Raw genomic sequence first — 21,931 nt, 5'->3', positions numbered from 1 at the left:
CTCCAGATAAAGGGGCTGGCTGCCTTCAAGCCACAATGGGGCAGTGATAATAACTTTCTCTTGCCTGTGCCACAAACACTAGAAATTGGGGAAAATAAGGTCACTTTGTTCTGGTTCTGGCCCATGCAGCCATGCTGGTTGAGAATCCTAAGCCCATGGGTATTAGAATTACATAGGAAACTAACTGTAGTTCTGACACTGAAGGGCTCCCTGCAGGGGAAGGAAACGTGATATTTAAAACCCCCTCACCTGGAACCTTTCTATCTACTATGAAGACTCAGTTTATATATATATATTGTTAAACCACTCAGCTGTCCAATTTAATGCTTACATGTGTTGTTAATTCTTGTTTAAAAAAAAAAGTTTTACTCTTTCAGTAATGCATTAAATTAAATGTTTTGAGTATTTATAATTCTAACAAGTTTAATGCTAATGGTAATAATATATTGTGAAATGTTTGCCTAAGAACAAATTCTGGAATTATTTTGGTAAAACCTCAAAATGATCAAGGTTGGGAAATGGTAAAAACTAAATATAGAATAAAGCAGACTGCCTGGTAATTTTATCCTTTAGCTGTTTTAGCCCAGGTGGTACTTGTGCTAAATGGTAAAACTCATCAACCTGGCCATAGTGCCACTTGCTAATAGGTTTATTATCTCTCTGTACCATGTACTATGTTGTTTATTGTATTGTTGTTGTGAATTATGGATGTAAAGTCTGTCCTATGGTTAACGCAAACTGTTGAGCAGGGGTGGATCGTGGCAACCCGTGGCCTGAGCAAAACAGGCCTGCAGATCTTTGGTGCACAGCAGTCTGTGTGACCTAGTCAGCTAAATGTGTAATCTATTGTCTTTCTAAGCCAGCAAACAGAAAAAGGGTAAATTGACCTTAAAATGTAGCTTTGTGGGAAGCAGGCAGGAGGTGAGAGGCTTTTAGTCTCACAAAAAGAGCAAAATGTAATTGTTCAAGTGTTATTCTAGTCCTTCCTGCACCACCCCCCAGGTCAGAATGACCTATTCCTGCATCTGTGTTCCCCCCACCCTTAGGAAGGCGGTTGTCTTAAACCTTTATAAAAGGCTTGCTGTCGGCTTTGTATTGCTCAGTCGTCTTCCCTGCAAATGCGATGCCTGCCTGGTCTGAGAGAGCCGTCATGATCTCTCCACAACTTCCCACCATGTAAGTAAGCCCTGAATAAAAGTTCATGTATCAGAAAATGCTCATTGTCTTCTTTGGCCTCTGGACTGGCATGGCCCTCTTGGGCTGCAACATTATGTTCATACTTTGCATTGTTCTTCTTACCTGTCTAAAAAAAGCAAACTCAGAATGTGAAAGCTATACCAAGCAGATCATTGCTGACTCTTGTGCCTCCATGCAAATGTGTAAGCATAATTTTTCGTAAGATAAATAGTTGTGGAAAAGCTACACTAATCAGCCTTTATCTATATATTTGTATAGCATTACTGTAATATCTATAAGTTTGACAAATATCCATGGAGATTTCAACTTAAAACTAAGAATATTTTAGTGTCCTAGAAAAGCTCAAATTATTAGCTATTTTTTAAAGTCAAAATATGATAAGAGAAGACAAATTTCAAAGAATTTTATTTTGCATCATTCAATACTATCCGTCAGCAAATCTAAGAGCAGTACCAGGGCACTGGAAAATAAATTAAAAAAAAAAAAAAAAAAAAAAGAGATGCCTTCTGAAAGAACTTTTTCTCCTTTCTAAGGAAAAAAAAATGTTCCTTAGGAGAAAAGTCATTTTCATGTTCTTCTTTGGACCACTGTGAAATCTGATATTAAACCAAGGGAAGAGAAATGTTTTAGGTATATTCAACAGTTGTTTTTTAACTGGAAAGTTTTATTCTAACATCATTTCTCATTTAAAGGTTTTCATTTTTGCCTTTTCTCCAATTCAGAAACTCTCACTTTATATTACAGAAAAGAATCATAGAATTTCCTGCTGTGAACCCTAGTCCAACATTTTATCAATCTTACAGATGAGAAAAATAAAACTCAGAGGCATTATTCCTGTGTTTTCTAGCTCAAGCACTTGAAGAAGTTAGGCAGATCCTGCCTGACTTGTGATACCAGCTTTATAACTTCTCCTTTCACATGTACATCTTCCAGAAAATGGATAAAATAGATAAACTTATTTATGGTTAGCCAATTACTTTGATCATTGACATTACTGGTACCAATCCAATATTTAACTGAATTAATTGGCAACATGAACAAACTGGATAAAATTGAGGTCCATGATTACTCTGCTGCTGTTCTTTGGATTAGAAATCATTGGGAAAAAATAACCTTTTCCTTAGTGTTCATAATTCAAAGACATGTGCAAACAATCACAGATAGTAAATTAAACAATGAAAATATCTGAGATGGGTTACTCTCATTTTGGTTATATTTTAAAGATTAAGAAAGCAATGAAGACTACAAATGCATTCATTAGAAAGACATACTGTGAATAGAAGACAGCATCTTCAATCCCAAATAAACAGTTAATTTTAAAAGTTCTAGACAAATAAAGCCATGTAGAAAAGTCCCTTCAATGTGACAGTTAGCCAGAATGCCTTTAGCAATTGGCTCTGGCTTTTGCCGAGCCCCCAATCTAAAACGGGAAAGGATTCAAGTTCATATCTCATGAATATGGAGGGGTGAGACATGGCAGAGAGGTCAAGTCCATGAGGAGAAATGGCAGATGTTCTGGTATCTACAAATTACACCAAAACTTATAATGTAAAACTACAATCATTTTATTATTTTTTATGGTGTCAGTAGATCAGGAATTTTTGAATGGCTTAGCTAGGAGATTTGGATTTGGAGTGTCTCATGGGGTTTCAGTCAGACAGTCCAAACATCTCTCTCTTGTATATGGTCTCATGAATTCTCCATGTGGCTCTTGCTGAATGCACTAATTTGGGCTTTCTCACAGCATGGCAGCCTCAGGGCAGTTTGTCCTGGCAGGTAGTCTTCAAGAGCAACTATCCCAATGAACAAGCCAGAAGCTGCTTCACTTTTTGTGATCTAGTTTGAAAGTCTCAGTATCACTTCTCCCGTTCCCTCTTATTGAATAAATCAGCCATAAAAGCCCATCTGGTCTCACAGTGAAGAAACCTATACCTCACCTCTCAACAAGAGGCATGTCCAAATCACACGGTAAGATGAGTATTATTGCAGCCATTTTTAGAAAATACTGTGTGAAATATGCATTTGCCACTGAAAATACTCACTTCTATTGGATGTGTAAGTTTTTAGTTTATAAAATACAGGAAAAAATTTTCAAAATGTTTTAAGAATAGATAAGTTAACTAGTAAGCCAAACGTTTGTTAGACATGGGGAGAAGTGATGGGATGTGTCAAGTGTAAGATAAAAAGTAAGTAAAACATGTGTGTTCTATACATGTACTGAAAGGATGGAAAGACCTGGGAAACCATGAGGCACTGGGGTACTAAATATTTACAGTATATTTAATATACCTAAGAATAAATATACAATAGGACCTAAGTATTCAGGAAACACTATACATAATGAAAATTTAGTATTCATGAGGTCATAATTTGACTACCTATGTGTCCTCTGCCCAAGTAGTAACACAAATAAAACCCGTGGCTGTGCATCAGGATAATTAGAGAGCTACATCTACTGGCCAAATATATTTATCCCAGTGCCTCTCTAGTAGAAGCAGTGTGTCATTGGCCCAGGGCAACTTCCTCCTGTGGACCTCTACCTCCAACCTCAACCCTTGTCCTGGTAGTCATACCATCAGAGGGGATGGTAGATCATGGCAGAGAGAGACAGGACATGTAAACATTACATACCCCAGATTCAGATAATGTGGTCCTTCTACACCATTTGTGCCCTCTCCTAAAATGTGTTAACCTGTTCCATGTCTTTTCCTTTGTTCCTCACTGTGTGTTTGAAATTGACTTGATAAACTGTGATTCAGACATTTTAATTTGTTTTGTGAAACATTCCATTCTGTGATGTCTGGAATAGCTTGCTGGCAACATAATTGGATGCTACCATTTTTTCAAGGTAATAATGTTCCATATAAACTTTATCTTGGGAAGTGGAGAGGCAAAGGATGGACCCAAATATTTTCCTAGTGTCATCTCTCTGACTGGTCTAACAAAGCAGATATCAAACAACCCAGTGTCAACCAACTGGATGTTCCTTGGAATCTCTAAAATCACATCCAGCTGCAGAACCTAAAATCATCTCATAGAAATGTAAATTGTAGCAGCCAACCATCACCAAATGGTGCTAAACTACAGCTGGTCCAGGACAGATTTGGATAAGGGCCTTGGAGACCGGTTCTCTTGACAAGCTGGCTATAAAGGCTCATTATTGTCCTTTGATTATCTTGAAATTATGCAAACCTGCATTTTATGTAATTAAATTTGTTTTACTAATCATTTTCCATTATTAACAAATATTTCTTAAGGCATACATTTGTGTTTTATTTTCTTTTCATTTACTCTCCTGACCAATTTTAATTTGGGTTTTTGGGTAATGGAACTTATTTTGTGATAGTATACATTTACAAAAAAGGTTTTTAGTTACAATTATCAGTTTTCAGACATCAGCCAGGAACTAGCTGGGTAGGGAGTCAGGGGTCACATTTAGGATGACAAGAGATATACTGGAGCTGATAGGGGAGCATAGAAAAGAAGGACCCAATCAGTTGGTGGGTGATCAGAGATGATTTTCTGAAGGTTATAACTAAACTGAGGTATGAGGATGGTAAAAGGGTACCAAGTCTATTTGTGGATGAATCAAGGAGAACCTCTAAGGGAAACAACAAGAACCACTAAGAACCAGAGGCAGATAAATTGGAGCTTTCATAGGGAACAGGAGATAGTGCCACTTTGGCAACTGTGGAGATGATAAAAGAGGCTTAGAATAATAGAAGAGAATGCAAATCTATGCAGAGACCAGATCATGAAAGGACAACATGCAAATCTTGTTAAAAAGTTAAAAATTTATCCTAATAGCAATAGGGCACCTATTAAAGATTTAAACCAAAAACAGTACAATATTTTTGAAGGGGCAGGACTAAAGTTGGGAGATAAGTGAGAAAGCTGTAGGCAAGAAAATATAGTGTTTCAGCTGCCCTTTAATGGTATATGAAACAGAGAGGAGTATATTTGGGTTGAAACAAAACAAATTCAGCTCTGATCACAGTGGATTTAATTGTCTGATTGTGGCCCATCCAATTAGAGATATTCAAGAGGAGGTGAAAATGTGTATTTATCAGAAGAGAAGCCTGAGCTGAAGACAAATGTTTGGAAATCATTAAGAGATAGTAGAAAATACGGAAGTGAACAACACTGACAATGAAGAGTGTAGATTTAGACAAGAAGGGAACAGACCTCTCAAGAACCTCAAGGAATTTATATTTTTAATATTTATGAAATGGTTCTAAGAGAAACAGACACAAGGGAGGAAATAGAAGAGGGCGTATGTCATGGCTACCAAGGAAAAACAGCAAGCATTGCAAGAAGTGAGAGGTGACAAGGTTCAGCTATTCCTTAGAAATTGAGTAATATACGAATTACAGAATATCCTTTGGACTTAGCAACAAGATGTTACTAGAATGTTTAGCTAGGGAGGTTTTAGTGAAGTGATGATTGTTGAAGTCACAGTGGCTTGGAGAGTGTTAAGGAGATGCTTAAGTGGAACTAGTGTTTATTCAAGGAATGTGACTGCTAATGATGTGAAAGAGATGGAGGTAAACTTAAAGAGATAATAGTTCTTATCCTGGAAACCAACAGGGCTCTAAGTGGTCCTTAGGTGGTCTTTAGAAAGTTCCAGAAACCCCTGAAATTTTATGCAAAATTTGTATATATGCATAGGTGCATTTCTTTGACACAAGAGTCTATAGTATCAGTTTCCTAAGATAACTAGAAATACAAAAATTAATAATCAGAGTTCTATATAAAATTTTAGGTATATTAGTACTATATATTATATGCATAATCTTTGCAATATTCATAGACTGAATTTATATATGATGACAATACATTACTGTCACTGGTTTGGTTTTGGACAGAAAAACAAATGCTATTACTTTGTTATAAGAAATACTGTGGTTATTTTATTATTTTATTACTTTTTCCTATTATTCACTATCCTCCCTGAAGAAGTCCATAAATCCCCACCTGTTACCGGCTCTTTGCACTGCCTTCTACAGAACACAATATGAACAAATTGTCTATGACACATCCTAGCAGAATCATGAAGACTCATCACATAGTTTTGCTGTGGGTCTTTCCCTCAACCACAGATCCAAGGTAGTTGCTACTCCTTCAGCCTAATACATAAATATATTCTTCAAAACCACACCTTGCCTAATGTATTCACACATCATTATTCTTTGCATACTTATGGCATATTCAAGTGTTTCCATGTTCTCTAGCCTATGTAACCAGTGTGAGGGAAGGGCAACATTTAATATTTTATTTTTCCCTAGAACAAGTAATATTGAGTGATGACATTATACTAACTAATGTGAAACATGCGAAAATGAAAACTCAGGTAGCACTCCTTCAGACCTTGGGGAGAAAATGAGACAAAATCACAATGGATGTGAGCATGAAAAAGAAAAGGTGTAATACCATGAAACATTGTGCAATACCAAACCAATATTTTTTTCAAAGACTGTGGGTCATAAATTGGCTTTTATTGCTCTTTATGAGTTACATTAGGAAGGAAAAGCAACAATAAATGGCTTTAGCAAATATGCAGAATCTGTTTTGAGCATAGAGAAAGTGAAGAAAGGCTTAAATGTTGAGAAGAATTATCTGACTAGAGGGATATTATCTATAGAGAAAGACATCTAAAATATAAGGTATATCTGTTTATATTAAGTCATGAGGAAGCTTAAATACAAAAATATACTTCTTCTTTACCAGACTATTCCTTCTGCCCCCACTTCATTTTTTTATCATATATGGCATTTTATGAATATTAAGATGCTTCCACATTTTAATAACATTGTCAAGAAAATTTGGAATATGTATTTTTAAATAAAAACCCACAAAATTACATTAGTGACTTATAAACCTTTTCAGAACCTAAAGGCAATCAATTTTTAAAGACACGTCAAAGAATATAATTCTCCTTTAAAATAATTACTGTCAGTTGGGTGCCAGTGTTCTAATTAGATAAATCAAATAAAGAGACAAGAAGAGAAGTGAAAAGAAGCAAAGGAAAATATCCCTTGCACTCTAAAAATATAAATGCATTAATTCCTCAAATATTTTAAATGTTACAAGTACTAACTATATTAGTTTGCCTAAGCAAATTATGAGGAATAAATCTCATAATCTCCTCCTCAAACTGCAGTTTCCTAGTAAAATAGAATTCTAAAATAAGATAACCTTATTAAAACACTTTAAAAATGACCTGCCATCAAAACTTAAGTATCATTAACCAGAAACTTCTGTACTAATTTTTAACTTCACTCCAAAGTTATTAAGGACCCAAATAAAAAGTTGTTAAAAGTATCTTTTAATTTAGTATTGAAAGTCTTTTGAGATTAAGAGGATATATCTGCAAAGCAGTTTCTGCCTTAGTTTATAGATTTTTGGATTTATTAACAATTAACTAGGGCACATTCAATTTGAAATGAATTGGCCATGTAATTGGCAAAATTAGATATCAGTCTATGTTTCAGACTGATAATTATAATTAAATTTTCTATGAATTTCCAGGAAACCGATTACCTTCCTTTCAATGCAACCCACTGAGTCCTTACTCTCTCTTGGTAAAATAAAATCATGCATAATGGTCAACTAAATATGTGGCCATGAAATAATTATATCAAAGATATCTCTTTTTATGTTTCTCCTTTGCCACATAATGTATACAAAACCAAATTCATTTCTTTTCTTTTTATCTCTAACTACTCTCAGATGTCCTTTTTTTTTTCTTTCTCACACCTCCATCCTTCCAGTAACAAAGGCTCATAATTTTTGAAGCCTTATTGATTCTGAATTTTGACCACAGTAATCTCAAAATTCAGCAAGTATAGGAGGGAGTCAGGATAGGATATAAAGAAGTTCCTGGGGCAGGAAACAGGCAGGAAGAGGTATCAGTGAGTTCCAGTGATAAATCATACATAAAAATTTCAACAGGCACAACAGGTGAATCATCACCTCAGCCTGTAATAGGTGAGACTCAAGCACGCAGTTAGGGGGCAACTGTGATGGCTGGCAACAGATGGGGTTTACTCAGATATAGACAGAAGTAGAATTCCAGCCCATGACAGGAGCACTTGCCCTGGGTGAGCAGGTTATTAAGGGAGTAAAATGTAGTACTGAAAGCATCATCTAAGCAAACTGCCTGGTTTCGAATCCTACCTCTGCCACATGCTAGCTGATGTTAAGTAAATTAATCTTTCTGTAATTCTCATTTTAGTTTGTGTGAAATAGAGATAAAATCGGATCTACATCATAAGATAAAAGGAGATCATTCATACACAGGGCTAAATAAATGCCAGCTCTTATTAACATCAGTAATTCCAGAATTCAGAGATGAAGCAGAACCTAGTATTTGCCTCTGCGCAAGATAAAAACTAGAGGTCAGATGAAAGTCAGGGATGATCTTGAAGATGAGCATACCTCGCTTTATCCTGTCAATTCTGAAGTTTCATGTAGAAAAGACAAAACTAAGTTATACAGAGTATAAGTTAACATTTAAGCCACCAACACACCATTTATTTTATTAATAAACTTTAAAAATGTTTTCTAATACTGTTATCTTCATTGCCTCTTTCTCAGAATGTAAGTGCATTGTTTGTTAGGGCAGATAATTAAAGTAAGTATGAGAAAGCTTTAAATGTTCATTTGTGGGGAAAAAGCATTAGAATTATCCTTTTGTACTTCAGGTTAGATTCCTCAATCACATGCTACTATATTTTGTGAGAAGATAACATTAGCTGAAATCATTTCCTATAGATAATTTTGATTCTCTCAAAAGGCTATATGGAATCTCTTTTAAAAGATAAAGACACATAGTAAAATATTGTTAGTATCATTATTTTAGGACTATATATGTTTTAGATGTATAGAAAAGCTTCCATGGTTTAAAACATGTATTTTATTTCCAATTTTCCAAATACATATAGACCTTGAGTTTAAATTTTGGGAGAGAAATGTCGGGAGTCAAGATTAATGCAAGGAATGTAGACCTATGTATATCCAAATGTGGTCAACTTAGTTTCAGAAAATATTCTTTGAAAGAACTCTATTCTACAGGTTTCATGCACAGTATTTATCTAAAACAATAAATAATTAATTCATCCAACATATATTTATTGTGGGAGACACAGCAGATACAACAATGGTTAGAACATACTCTTTAAGCAGTTACCATACTAATTGTTAAATTCAGATTAGCTACTTATCAAAACAAGCAATATCAATTTTAACTGTTTTAAGACAATATTTAAAAGATAAAAAATTTCTGTGCTGAAATATCTTTCTAATTATGCAGTAGAGAAACTGACAAACCAGACTTGCTCAAGGAAAGAAAAAAAAACAGTGAAATACTTAATATTTAAGTGAAATATGCAAAGATAAAGTGTTCACTGGAATAACTTTTCCATGACTGCTTCTCTGTGCATCAAAAACTCAATTTTATTTGTTTGTTTGTTTATTTCTCCTACATCATTCGAGTTATTTAGTCGATGGAGTATTATAATATTCTGATGCTCTGATATCAGAAAGGATAGAAGTTAAGAGAAAATATTTCCACCTCCAACTTTTAGAATTTTGAATTGCTTTAGAAGCAACCATTTTCAAAATCCACATAAAACTTGGGTTACTATAAATAATTACCTCATAAAGATACTATTTTTATGTTAAATGTGGCAACATACCCATGCAGAAGGCATGTGACAAGGAGATCACGAAAGTGCTCTAAGGTAATTTGAATATTTGGACTTGTATTATGAAAACAATTATTTTGATTTATGTCTTCACTGTAAGAATAAACTGAATACTCCCTTCTGTGCATAAAAATATCATTATATCCTGTTGTACTTTGGTTATTTTAAGAATTTAAATGTGTAATTTATATTCCAGTTCACTGTAGAAAAGGCATTACATTACACTTATATCAAAAGGTCTAACATTAACAAATGTACACCCCATATTAATGTAACTTTGGGTAAATATAAATTCAAATGGAGCATAAAGGATTATAGACATTTAAAATTGACCGAATAACTGAAGATATGACTAATAAAAGAGGCACAGCCATAAACTGTAAAATGATCATACATGTAAAGAAAATTTCCTCTCATTTCCCTATTTCCTCTACTCTCCATAAAATGTTTTATATCCAGTCACTCCATATTTTAAAACTTGGAGTTTTAATAAATTTTTTATTTTTTCTTTCTTCTGTTCCCCCTCTCTCCCTCTCTTTCTTTCTTTCTCTTTTCTCCTTTGTCTCTCTCCCCATTCCCTCCCATCATTCCTTCCCTTCATTTTTCCCTTCCTCTCTCCCTCCCTCCCTCTTATCCATCATTCTATTCTATTCTATTCTATTCTATTCTTTATACTTATATGAATCAGAGATGTTATTTCCTAAATGTAAATTTATATTAAGTGTATATATTTTAATCTCACTGTATATTGTCTTACAAACTCACACTACTTGAAAATACTCCTATGTAATATTTATACATATTTAATTTCTTATCTTTTACTGAAATAATGTCATTGCTATATAAATTGCAAGCTGTAGCTCTGCCTAAGATTCCTTCAAGGGCCTAATTAAATGCCATTCTGTCACCTGTAGAGATGTTCAAGTTATTCAAGTGGGAAGATTATTCAAGGCTTCAGGATGGCCTTGATGTCTTCTACTTGAGAAACTTTAGTGAAAAGCTACATTCACTGAGGGAAGAACACACTTTAGAAAGAATTAGCCACATTGGTCAACTGGGTTAGATCAGCAGAACACTGCTAGGTTAATAGGCTGCCGTGTTTTGGGGTCAGGACCACATGGACGTCAACAGTCAATATTTGCTTTGTCATTTACCTATCAAAGGACAAAAGAACTGTACAGATAGTCTAGGTGATTTAGTTTAGACTAATTTACAATTATTATTTTGTGATCACTTGGAGAATGGGTGTCAGATGAATTAGTTTGTCCTTTAGAAATTAGATCATATCAAAGATAACCTTCAGATGGTGACCTTTGTTCCTTGTTAACTTTGGATGATTAGAGATCTTGGTTTCAAGGTTAATGATGTTATATCCATTATGCTGTCAGTTTTCCAAGATAAATTAATTCTTAAATAATATCACTGTAGTGCAAGTTTTTCACAGCAGGAGACGTTCTGGCCATACACTTTGTAATTTAATTATTGTAAAAGAAAAACATGTTAAAATGTAGTCATACTCAATGACATCTTTAAACTGCATGCTACCACTATACTGTCATATTTAGACCTTTGAGAGTAAACAGCAAAGTTACTTTGAAAAAAACTTTAACTTAAATTGCAAAAAGCACAGAAAATAAAACAAATCATATGTTTCTGTATATATTATTATAGATTCATTAAATGTTTTATCTATTATTGAGATAGTACACATGTCTATTTTTTGGAACATAAAACTGTATATAATAGTTTTTATTGTATATACACTGTTTTTCTGCAAAGAACTTGAAGTACAATCAGATAAAATAGCAAATAGAAATTATAATGGATAGATGTAAAAATGCATTTGTGATTTTCTAACTCTGCCACATCTGATACTACTCTGTAGTCTTGTTGTCAACTAAAAAACAAAACAGAACAAAAAACAATCCTTACTAAATTACTAATACCAATAATACAACCTTACCAATAAGGAAATAGGACCATATGTTTTAAATTGCTGTTTAGTTACACAGAATAATTTAGCATCTAAGCAAGAACTAAAATATTTTCTTCTGTAATCTGCATCTCTGAATAGTTAGGGAAGATTTCTTTTTTTAAAAAAAAATCTGGGATCTATTTCAACAAGTTATTTACCTCAGTGGATCATTACATTATCATTATTATAATTTCAGTTTAAAGAATACATGCATGTTTTAAAACCTTCACAACATTGAGAACTCTGATATAGCATTCGTTGAGGGGCAGGAATGGGATGGGGAGGAGGTTTTGTTTATTTGAATGAATTTGATGAGGCCAAGGACAAAATTATTGAAAAGAGAATATACTCTTCTATTTTGTGTCCATCACTGTCTGGCTGACAGGTTAAAGTAGATTAATTTATTATCTTTGAAGGTTTTGCTCTGGGGGCTTTTAAATTTAAACCTCACATTATAACTATTAATTTATTCAGTGATGTTACAGACCTATTCAGCAATATAAATGACATAATTCAACTTCACCACCACATAATATTGTTTACCAAAGGTACCAATATTCCTTGTTATTTTTCACCTTTTTAGAACATTTACTTTCTTGCAATTAAAAGAAAGGTAAAAACATGAAATCTGGTGTTTGCCTTTAGATTTCCCTGCCGTTGAGTGAATTAAAAACATATTTTATTATTTGCATCTTTAATATTTTTCCTTAGCGGTTTGTGATCTTTATTTCTATGTACCTGGCAACCTGATTATGAAAATATCTGTAACAGCTACCTAAATCACAAATCTATCGATTGTGGCTATCCCTTTTACACCACATTTTAGGGACCCTCTTATTTGAACAATAAATTTGTAGGAAAGGAAATCAAACAACATGATCTCAGCCCCTAAATAGCAACTATGATCACAACATATAAGCATCAGTACTGACAGTTTTCCTTATTGTTTTACCATGCACTTCCTAATAAATGGTAGAAGTTTAAATTAGAGCTGTTGCTTTGGCATAGGATTCCATATTACATGTTGGAAAGTAACATATATATTTAAATCCATACTCACATAAAGCTCAGTTATCTTCCTTTTCTGTTATATTCTGTCATTTTACATTCAAATTATCTTGATATCCAAAAGTCCTGCTGTTTTGCCTTTTTCCACTTGAATGGGGAACTAACAATAGAAATGTTCAATGATGAAACCATGGTTACCTTAGAAGAAGTTCTTTCTGCATTAGTCAGAGATTCTATTAATCTGTGTTATGTCCTTCATTTGAGGCATATTCCAGTATTTGAAAGCAGTCTCTACTCTTGAAAGTAGATAAAATAAGAGATAGGTTTTAGAAGACAAAATACATGTATTAAACAATATTGGAGTCTCCTAAATAAAAAGGAAATGAACCATGTGCATCCTCTCAGTTAACATATGAAAAAACAAAGCTTTGTGCAGATAAAAGCCATCACATAAGTTTAGTGAGATCACAAAAACAGAAACATGTCTCACAGTTAGAAATATTCTTTTCCATACCCATAAAGAAACAAACACTATTTCCTCTAAAATGCCATAGCCATATATTTTCAAAACACAAAGCATATTTAGTGATTTTATTTGATAATATAAGTTTCAATCCATCACTATTACTCATTAGCCACGTGGAAGAGTTTTATTCTTTATCCAGGAGATACAACTAAGAATAATCTTAAATGCATTTACTAATTTTATTTTACAAATAAAAATAAAAATCTTAATTTTAATGTGATATAGATGTACACATGTATAGAAACTTACATCCATATATGAGACAGATAAGATAGCTATGAAGATAGAGAGATAGACACATAGATTCATAGATAGATATAGATAAATAAAGATTATTTATTTTGGAAGTCATACATCTGTATTTTTAAAAATAATGGTTTGATGTGTAGTTTTCCTTGACATAATCTGTGTATATAAAAATATTCATATAGTATATGTGTTTATTTACACAAGTAGAATAATTCAAGCAAGAACAATAGTAGATAGTATATACTCAAAGCCGCTTGATAAGTGACACAGTAAAATAAAGTTTAAGAGGTCTAAAATCACACTGCCTGAGTGCCAATCCAAGCTGAATTCCTGATAGATATGCCAGCCTTCAATATTTAATCATTCAGTTCCCTTGTCTTTAAAATTAGGATCATAATGATAAAAAAACAAACATTTATATAGTATTTGATAAATACCATTGATAATAATAACAAATAAGAATCTTTTACACTGATTCAATGTATACAGTCTTAAGATCAGTCTTAAGATCACACCCTACCTACCAGGGTGAAAGGAGGGTCAGGGCAGCCCCTGGATATCGCCCTCTTATCACGGATCACGTAGATTCTTAACTGCATTCCTGGGATGAGAGGCTGGACTGCTGGATTCCCAGAGTCCCAGCAGCTTTTGGAATGATAGCAGTGACATAAAGTTTATGAAGCTATGACATCACTGGTCTCAAGAACTGCCTGGAATGCATTATGGTATAAACTTGAAATAAGCCAAATTTGATTAGAAGTAAAAATATATATATTCTTATTTATATTATCAAATACTATTGATAATCAATTTGTATTATTTGTATTTGACTTGGACACTATTCCAAGCAATTCACACACATACACACACATACACACACACACACACACAAACTTATTGAATAGTGTCTATTAAAGACTATTGTAAACACAAAATTAGTCCATATAGAGTGCTTAGAATATCTGGTACATGGTTAGCACTTAATACATGCTGCCTTCCATTAATAAAGGCCTAGGTCTTTGGTTGGTACATTACATTCATCTTCTCATATAATCCTCAGGATAGATCAATGGAAGAGATATTATCTATGTTATTTAGAGATTAAAAGTTGAGTTTTAAAGAAATTAGGGAATTTTCCCAAGGCCACTGTAGTTGGTGGTGTAGTTGGAACGTAAGCCCAGACTCCGCAATCTGCAAGTTCAACCTCTATGCCTTACTGCTTCCTTCACTCAGCTTGGCATTCTGCAGTTTGCTTTCGTTACACAAACCATATGTACCAGAGTGGGTCTCAAGTAGTGACCTAGGATAATTCTAGGAGAGATTAAAAAAGTTACTTTTTGTAAAGTTTTGATTAATGTGAATGAAAACCCACAAAGGAAAGTACTACATCTCAGAACCAGTAACTTATGGAGACTAAGAATGCGAAGGTCCTTCCTGTTTCCCCAAGCCTGACTGTTCCCAGAATAAAGAGACAGAGAGGGCTCTGTGGATAGGACAGACGTACAGCAAACCACCAGTCCACTCTGACCTTAGTGAGCTAGGAGGGAGTGGCGATAACAGAGAACCCTGAGAGCCGGATGCCAAGAAAGCTTATTGGTGGAGAATTTACAAGTCCAGATGGCACAAAACTTGGTGGAAAGAGGTGGGGAGATACCCAAGACATTCTCTTTACGCTACATGCCTTTTAAACCTTGCAGAATATTTATTGTATTTCAAAACCTGTATTTATTTAGGCAGTCCCTTATGAATGGCCATTATGTTCTTTTCTGTTTTGACTATTATAGAAAATGACTACCTTTATCCATGTATTCTTCCCCACTTGTAGAAGTATGTCTGTATGATAAATTTTTAAGTGGAATTTCTAATTAAAAATAGTTTCCACATTCATTATTTTATTGACTTTCCAAAGTGGTAAGTCAAATTATATTAATCCAACTATTTGAGAGTTTCTGTTTTTCATAACAACACTGATGTTGATTATGGAAACACTGAGGTTGATCAACAGTTTACATTTTTACCAATCTGATAATTTGTTTTTATTAACATAACTATATTCATATATTTATTAGCCTTTGGTACATCATTTTATTATATCTACTAACTATTGATTTGTCCACTCATGAATTTTTTCAATTTTATTTTCTTTTTATGTTATATACAAATATCATTTATTTATTATAATTTTTACAAAAGTCAGGTCACAGTATACCACCATTACTCAATTTTCTTTATTTCCAAAATAACTTATCCTGCTTCTCTCTCCATGTTGGATATAGGGCTTTCCCTGTTCGGTTGGTTGGTTGGTTGATTGGTTGGTTGAATAATATTCCATCTTATGACTGTTCCAAGATATATTCCACTATTTTTTTCCTTGATGGAATATAGAAAAACTTTTTTTTCCAATTATATACAACACTGCAGTAATCATTATTATACATACTTCTGCAGGTTTTTGGTGTTTTTCATTTTTTATTGTATTATTAATCTTTTTCTTAATTACTTAAAATAACTTTTTGCATATTAAGGAAACCTGACACTCAGCTGCATTCATTTTTATCTGTTCTTTATTTGGCTTTTGACTTTTCTGACTTAGAGAATTTTCAGTTATAATGTAAACAAATTCACCAGTCCTTTACTTTAGGATGCCTGTATTTCATGTCATGCTTATAAAGGACATCCCGTCTTTTAAGGTAGTTCTTTCCCCAGCTGCAGGTAATTTTCCAATAGGCATACATTGATCCATATTCTCTTGAATACCCAAAACAAATCTACTGCCGATATCTCTCTATGCAGGTGCAGAAATTCTTTCCAGTACTCATACTCTGTGAATATGGAGAAAATTATCTCATTCAGTGTCACATGCAGCAATGAAATTTAAAAAAAAAATGCAAATGATGTTTGCATTGCTACATAATGGGAAAGTCAAATTTTATAATAGGCTTTAGAGTCTTTCATACTTAGGTTTTTACTAGAATTGCATCATCGTATATCTTAATAATGAAGAAAACTTATTTTTATCAGCTACAACATATAAACAGATATTGATTTCTTTCCAGTAGTGGCATAAATAATGAATGGATGGAATGACACAGCCAAATGTAGCCAATAAACTAAACTTTATCAAGTTACATTGTTATGTGAAAAGTGAAGAATGGCTGAATTGAACCAAAGTTTTTAAACAAATGAATTATGTAATTATACACATGTATAGCAGTTTCACTGGTTTTCAAGCCTAAAAAAATTGTTATTCAAGCTTAGCAGTTGCAGAAGTTCTCATTCAGAGACTGTAAAAATTTTTATACAGAATTTTAGTTCCCATGGAAACATTTGGAGCCAAATTTTATTGAGTTTCAAAACAATAATGAAAGCTTATTATTTTGAGCCAGGATTATATTTATTTAAATAAAAATATCCTTGTTAAAGTTTCCATGAACAGTTTGCATCTCTAAGGATCATCACTCATCTTCCACTTGAAAATTCTGAACTTATTATTTTAACATTTTATAAAACTTAAAGCGTATCACTGCCATGATCACTTCTTAATATTTTCTCCTTTATTTAACATATTTTATAATGAAATTCATTTCCAACTACCGAAGGCTAGTCTTCATGACTTATTATTTTATCCCCCTTTGTAAGTTTACTTTTTCCTGTTATTTCTGCTGGTTTTAATTCATTTTAGGTTTGCTTCACACAGTTATAAATGAGCTGTTTCATAGAGTGTCCAAAATGTCTTAAAATTGGTTTCAAATACACACTTGGGCTCTGGAGCCTTTCTCAATGTTTTGCTCTTGATTTCTCCTTTTTCTTTTGTTATCAACCTCTCCCTTTCTTTTGCTTCCTTATTATTCAAACATATAAACCTACTCAAGTCTCATCCATCTTTTAAAGCCCCTCATAGGACCCGTATATTCTCCCAATTGCTACTTTATATCTCTTTCCATTTTACAGCCAAACTTCTTGAAATATTTATCTGAATCTCTCCATTTCATTAGCTCCCTCACACTCTACAACCCACTCCAATATTCTCTAATTAAGGTCACCTTTGAGCTCTATGTAACTAAGCCAAAGGGGCACTTAGTCTTCAAAAGGCTGCATCTCTGGATTTGTTCAGAAGAGTCTAGGACTATGCTTGCTGTTATGGCATCACATCTAGTATTTTATTTGTCCAAGTTTTCTCATTTTTAAATAAATTTAAATATTATCTGCTGCGTTAAATGCAGCAGCATGGGTTTGATAAACTACCACTTCGAAATTTCCAGCTTCTGCTACAATCTTGCCTTAGTATGTGAAAAATATGTGATACACAGAATTCTCATTTTAATAAAACTTTAAGCATTATTATGATATTGTAATATTGAAGTGCCCGTGGACATAGTCTCATATACACTGTAGATTATATTTACACCCACAACAGTTTTGAACAGAGGAAGAGATATCAGAGGAGAGATGGAGATAGCATGATTATTCTCTATTTTTTTGTACACTGCCCAAATAGGATGTTCAAACTCTTAGAAAATGTGGTTTTAATGGAACCTACAGAATCATTACTTCAGAATGCATTCTTTTACAGAACACCTTAAAACATTCATCTCCAATATTTTTTATTTGAACTTTCTGTTCAGATTATATTTTTCTTTCTCTTACACACACACACACACACACACACACACACACACACACACACACACACACCCAAGCTCTCCTACTACTTGGCTTGTTTTTTTATTTATGCTTTACCACTGATTTCCTATAGCTGAAGAGTGAATCATCCACTCAGGACACATGCCTTTTAAAAATATCAATTTCCCTGTCAGAGCCACTGTATATTGTGAATTGTATAGCTCCTATTTATTAGAGCTAGTCATGAGCAATAAGTGTTTGTAGGCTTAGGCACTTGTCCTTGAGCACATGATGTAATATTCAGACAATACTTGGTATAATCAATGTCTGAGTTTACAGCTCTGGAAACTCCAATCTCTTTCTATAAAGATGAGCATTGTCATATTAGTACTAAACAGATGAATTCAAAAAGCTGGGTTGGGATGTAGGAGAAAAAAATTCTGTTTTATTCTACTTCCCAGAATCTTCATGGACCTATGTCAATACTTCATTTGGTTCTATAAATAAAAATCCGAATTCTTCACATATTCATTTCTTTTCTTACAAAGAACTGTGACTATTCTGACCAAACTTCTTGTGTTTTAATCACCTATTACCTCTGAAGTCATTTGTCAATAGGGATTTTTTTTTAGTTTTTTTTTTTTAATTTAATTCATAGAAACTCCCTCAGTAATGTTAATATTATGCAAATTTTGAGAAAATAAATTCTATTTATTTTTTAAAATACATTCAAAAATTTAGTAGTAATGGCCAATAACAATCAGTGAAAATATATGTGATTGCACTTTGCCATCTATAAAGCACTAAGCAAATGCATAATAATACAGTTGTTATTATTCTCTTGGGCATGAGGATTCTCATCTTTCCAATATCTATAGATGTAGCAGGCCAAGAGTGTAGCAAGGACTAGAAATTTGGAAAGAAGCAAATCCTTAGGTGCTTTCTGTGTATATTATATATCCTTGTGAAATGATCTGGATAAAGCTCTTTGTGACCTCCCTCAGCACTGCAGCTAAGCTACACGCTTCAATTGCCACAGTTTCTTTGGCCCTGTGTTATTAAATTCAATACTAGTGTCAGAGTGTGAAGATGCTAGGGAAATAATTTAGGGAGATACTTATTCATAGTCCCAGTTGGTTTTCTCTGGATTAATAAGTAACTCAATGTAATTTGATTCATTTCAAATCAGTGATACTATCAATCATTGTGGAAGAAAATTGTGCTTATCGCTGTTCAACATTTGGTGAGCTAATTACCTATTTGTGCTGCTTGCTCCCCTCAGTCCTTAAATGCTTTTAATTCCAACGTAAGTAGCATTAACTATCTGTATAATTCCAGCCATAAGCATGTTGCTTAAATTTTTGCAATAACTTTCTAACCTCCAGTAGCCACTTCTGGTGTCTTGTGGCAACTGCTGACAAAAGGACCTGCCTAAAATAATTTTTGCAGTGCTGCTTTTGGCACCTCAAAGGTCACTAGCTTATGAGTATCACAGAATCTTTCACTTGGGCTTCTAAAATGCTCTAGCATTGATTACTCCAATCAATAATTTTCAAAATAATACTGTATTGTAATATTGAATTTTTTTCTTTGAGCCATGTATTTCCAGTTATATTTCAAGTTCATTAAAGACAGAGACATTGCATTTTACTTTGGGTTTCAAGCTATCATTTAAATAATGCCTGCTATGTTCTAAAAATGCTATGTATCTACTATCTCTAATTACACAGCATGCCATCTCCTAGAGGGGAAACTGAGTCACAAGGAGATGTATGACTTGCCTAAGTTCCCACTACTGAATAAATGACAAAACCAAGATTCAATCGGAAGAGGGTTCTGAAGCCCTCTTTCTTCACACCACAATTTGTCTCCTAGTAACTTAGTTAGTTTTTGATGGTATTTGGCCTCTTAAAAAAACAGAACTGTCAACAAGAGGATACATGCTGGATGGAAGAAAATTATTGGGATTGCTGCTGCCCTATTTGCTTGATTTTTAGAACCAGGTAGTAGAAGCAAAGAGAAGAATCATGAAAACAGATGGCAGGAAAAACATTCCGCAGAATTGGAGGCACTGCACACTACTTTTATTTGGCACATTCTTCCTGATTCAGTAAAATATACAGAAATAGTGATAGTTACAAGTCTAACTTTGTAAGGTAATTCAGAGGAAAAATGCATAAAGAGAACTGGCATCTCGTCATTAACATTCTCTCCAAGCTAATAAAAGGATGAAAGAAAACTTCAGGCCACCTACATTGAGTGTTGAAACTCACGCAGAGTAACTTTTCCGATGGGAAGTGACATTAGCTACCAGGAATTTTAGGTGGTCTTTGTTCATAGACATGTGGAAGGCAGGAGGTATAGAATAAAGAACTATTCTGAAGTCTTAGGTCCATATTATACCAAGGAAGAACTCAGTAAATATTTCCTACGTGTCTATTGAGTGTTTTGCCTGATTTAATTTGTAACCTGATAGGAAAAATGCCCCGTCATCCACTGGCAACAGGGTAACATTTTGTTTTCTTTTTCATGCTGGATGGTGGGTGTTTTAGTTTGCTAAAGTTGCTGGAATACAATATACCAAAAATGGGTTGACTTTTACAATGGGGATTTATTAACTAACAATTTACGGTTCTTAGGCTGTGAAAATGTCCAACTCAAGTATCAGCAAGACAATGCCTGGACACTGAAGACAGGCTGTGGCATCCGGGACACCTCTGTCTCATGCAAGGCACAAGGCTGGCTTCTCCTGGAACTTCACTCCCAGGTTTCATTGCTTACAGCTTTAGTTCCAGTAGTTTCCTCTCTGAGCTTCTATTGGTCCTTTCTTAGCTTTTCTGGGGCTTTTCTCTAAACAGCTCTGGGGCTTTTTCTGTGAGCTTCTCTTAATTTCATCTCTTTGCTTTCTGTGCATCCTTTATTCTCTTATAAAGGACTTTAGTAAAAGAATTAAGACCCATTTGAATGGAGTGGGTCACATCTCAATTGAAACAACCTAATCAAAAGGTCCTACCCACAATAAGTCTTTTAATCCACCCACAGGAATGGATTAAAAGGACATGGCCTTTTCTGGGGTATATAACAGCTTCAAGCCAGCACAGTGGGAGACATCAATTTTTTTTTAAAAAAAGGAGTGCTTTAGTATTCAGCTTCTTAGCTACCTAATCAGCCCTTGACAGCCAGCCAAAGTAAAAAATTATTTTTTTTGGTAAAAGATTCCACACAAAATGAGTTATTTGTCATTTTATAAAAGTCTGAATTAACAACATCTTAAGTTCATGACTTTGAAAATCTCTGTTGAAAATCTAAGAAAAGTATTCTGTGAGAACTCTCATTTCAACACTCGAGTTCTCTGTAGAAATTGTTTTACCCTTTCTCTACCTGCAGGGGAATTTGAGTCAGTCCCTACATATAACAATTTTAGCAGTAGGGAGAGCTTTTGTGAATGTACATGTTTTATAAATCTTACATGCATACAAAATTGTAGAAGTCTTGAAATTCTTTTGATAGAAATTTTATGTGAAGGTCTTTCTTTTGTAGGAAGGAAGGCAAGAGTGGTCTGTCGGGGTGGTAATTCAGTGAATTTTATTTCTTTCTAATATCACAGCAGAGAAAACATTAAAGAATCAAGCAGAAGAGGAAAGACTA

At 33.8% G+C, this 21,931-nt stretch overlaps 1 pseudogene; it reads left to right on the top strand.

Annotated features, from left to right (window-relative positions):
* Window positions 1-3,149: 3,149 nt before the first annotated feature.
* Window positions 3,150-21,931, top strand: part of LOC119542625 — a 138,477-nt pseudogene continuing 119,695 nt past the window's right edge.

This window comes from Choloepus didactylus, chromosome 8, assembly GCF_015220235.1.
Source record: "Choloepus didactylus isolate mChoDid1 chromosome 8, mChoDid1.pri, whole genome shotgun sequence".
Lineage (NCBI taxonomy): Eukaryota > Metazoa > Chordata > Mammalia > Pilosa > Megalonychidae > Choloepus > Choloepus didactylus.
This window is presented reverse-complemented; position numbering and strand designations above follow the sequence as displayed.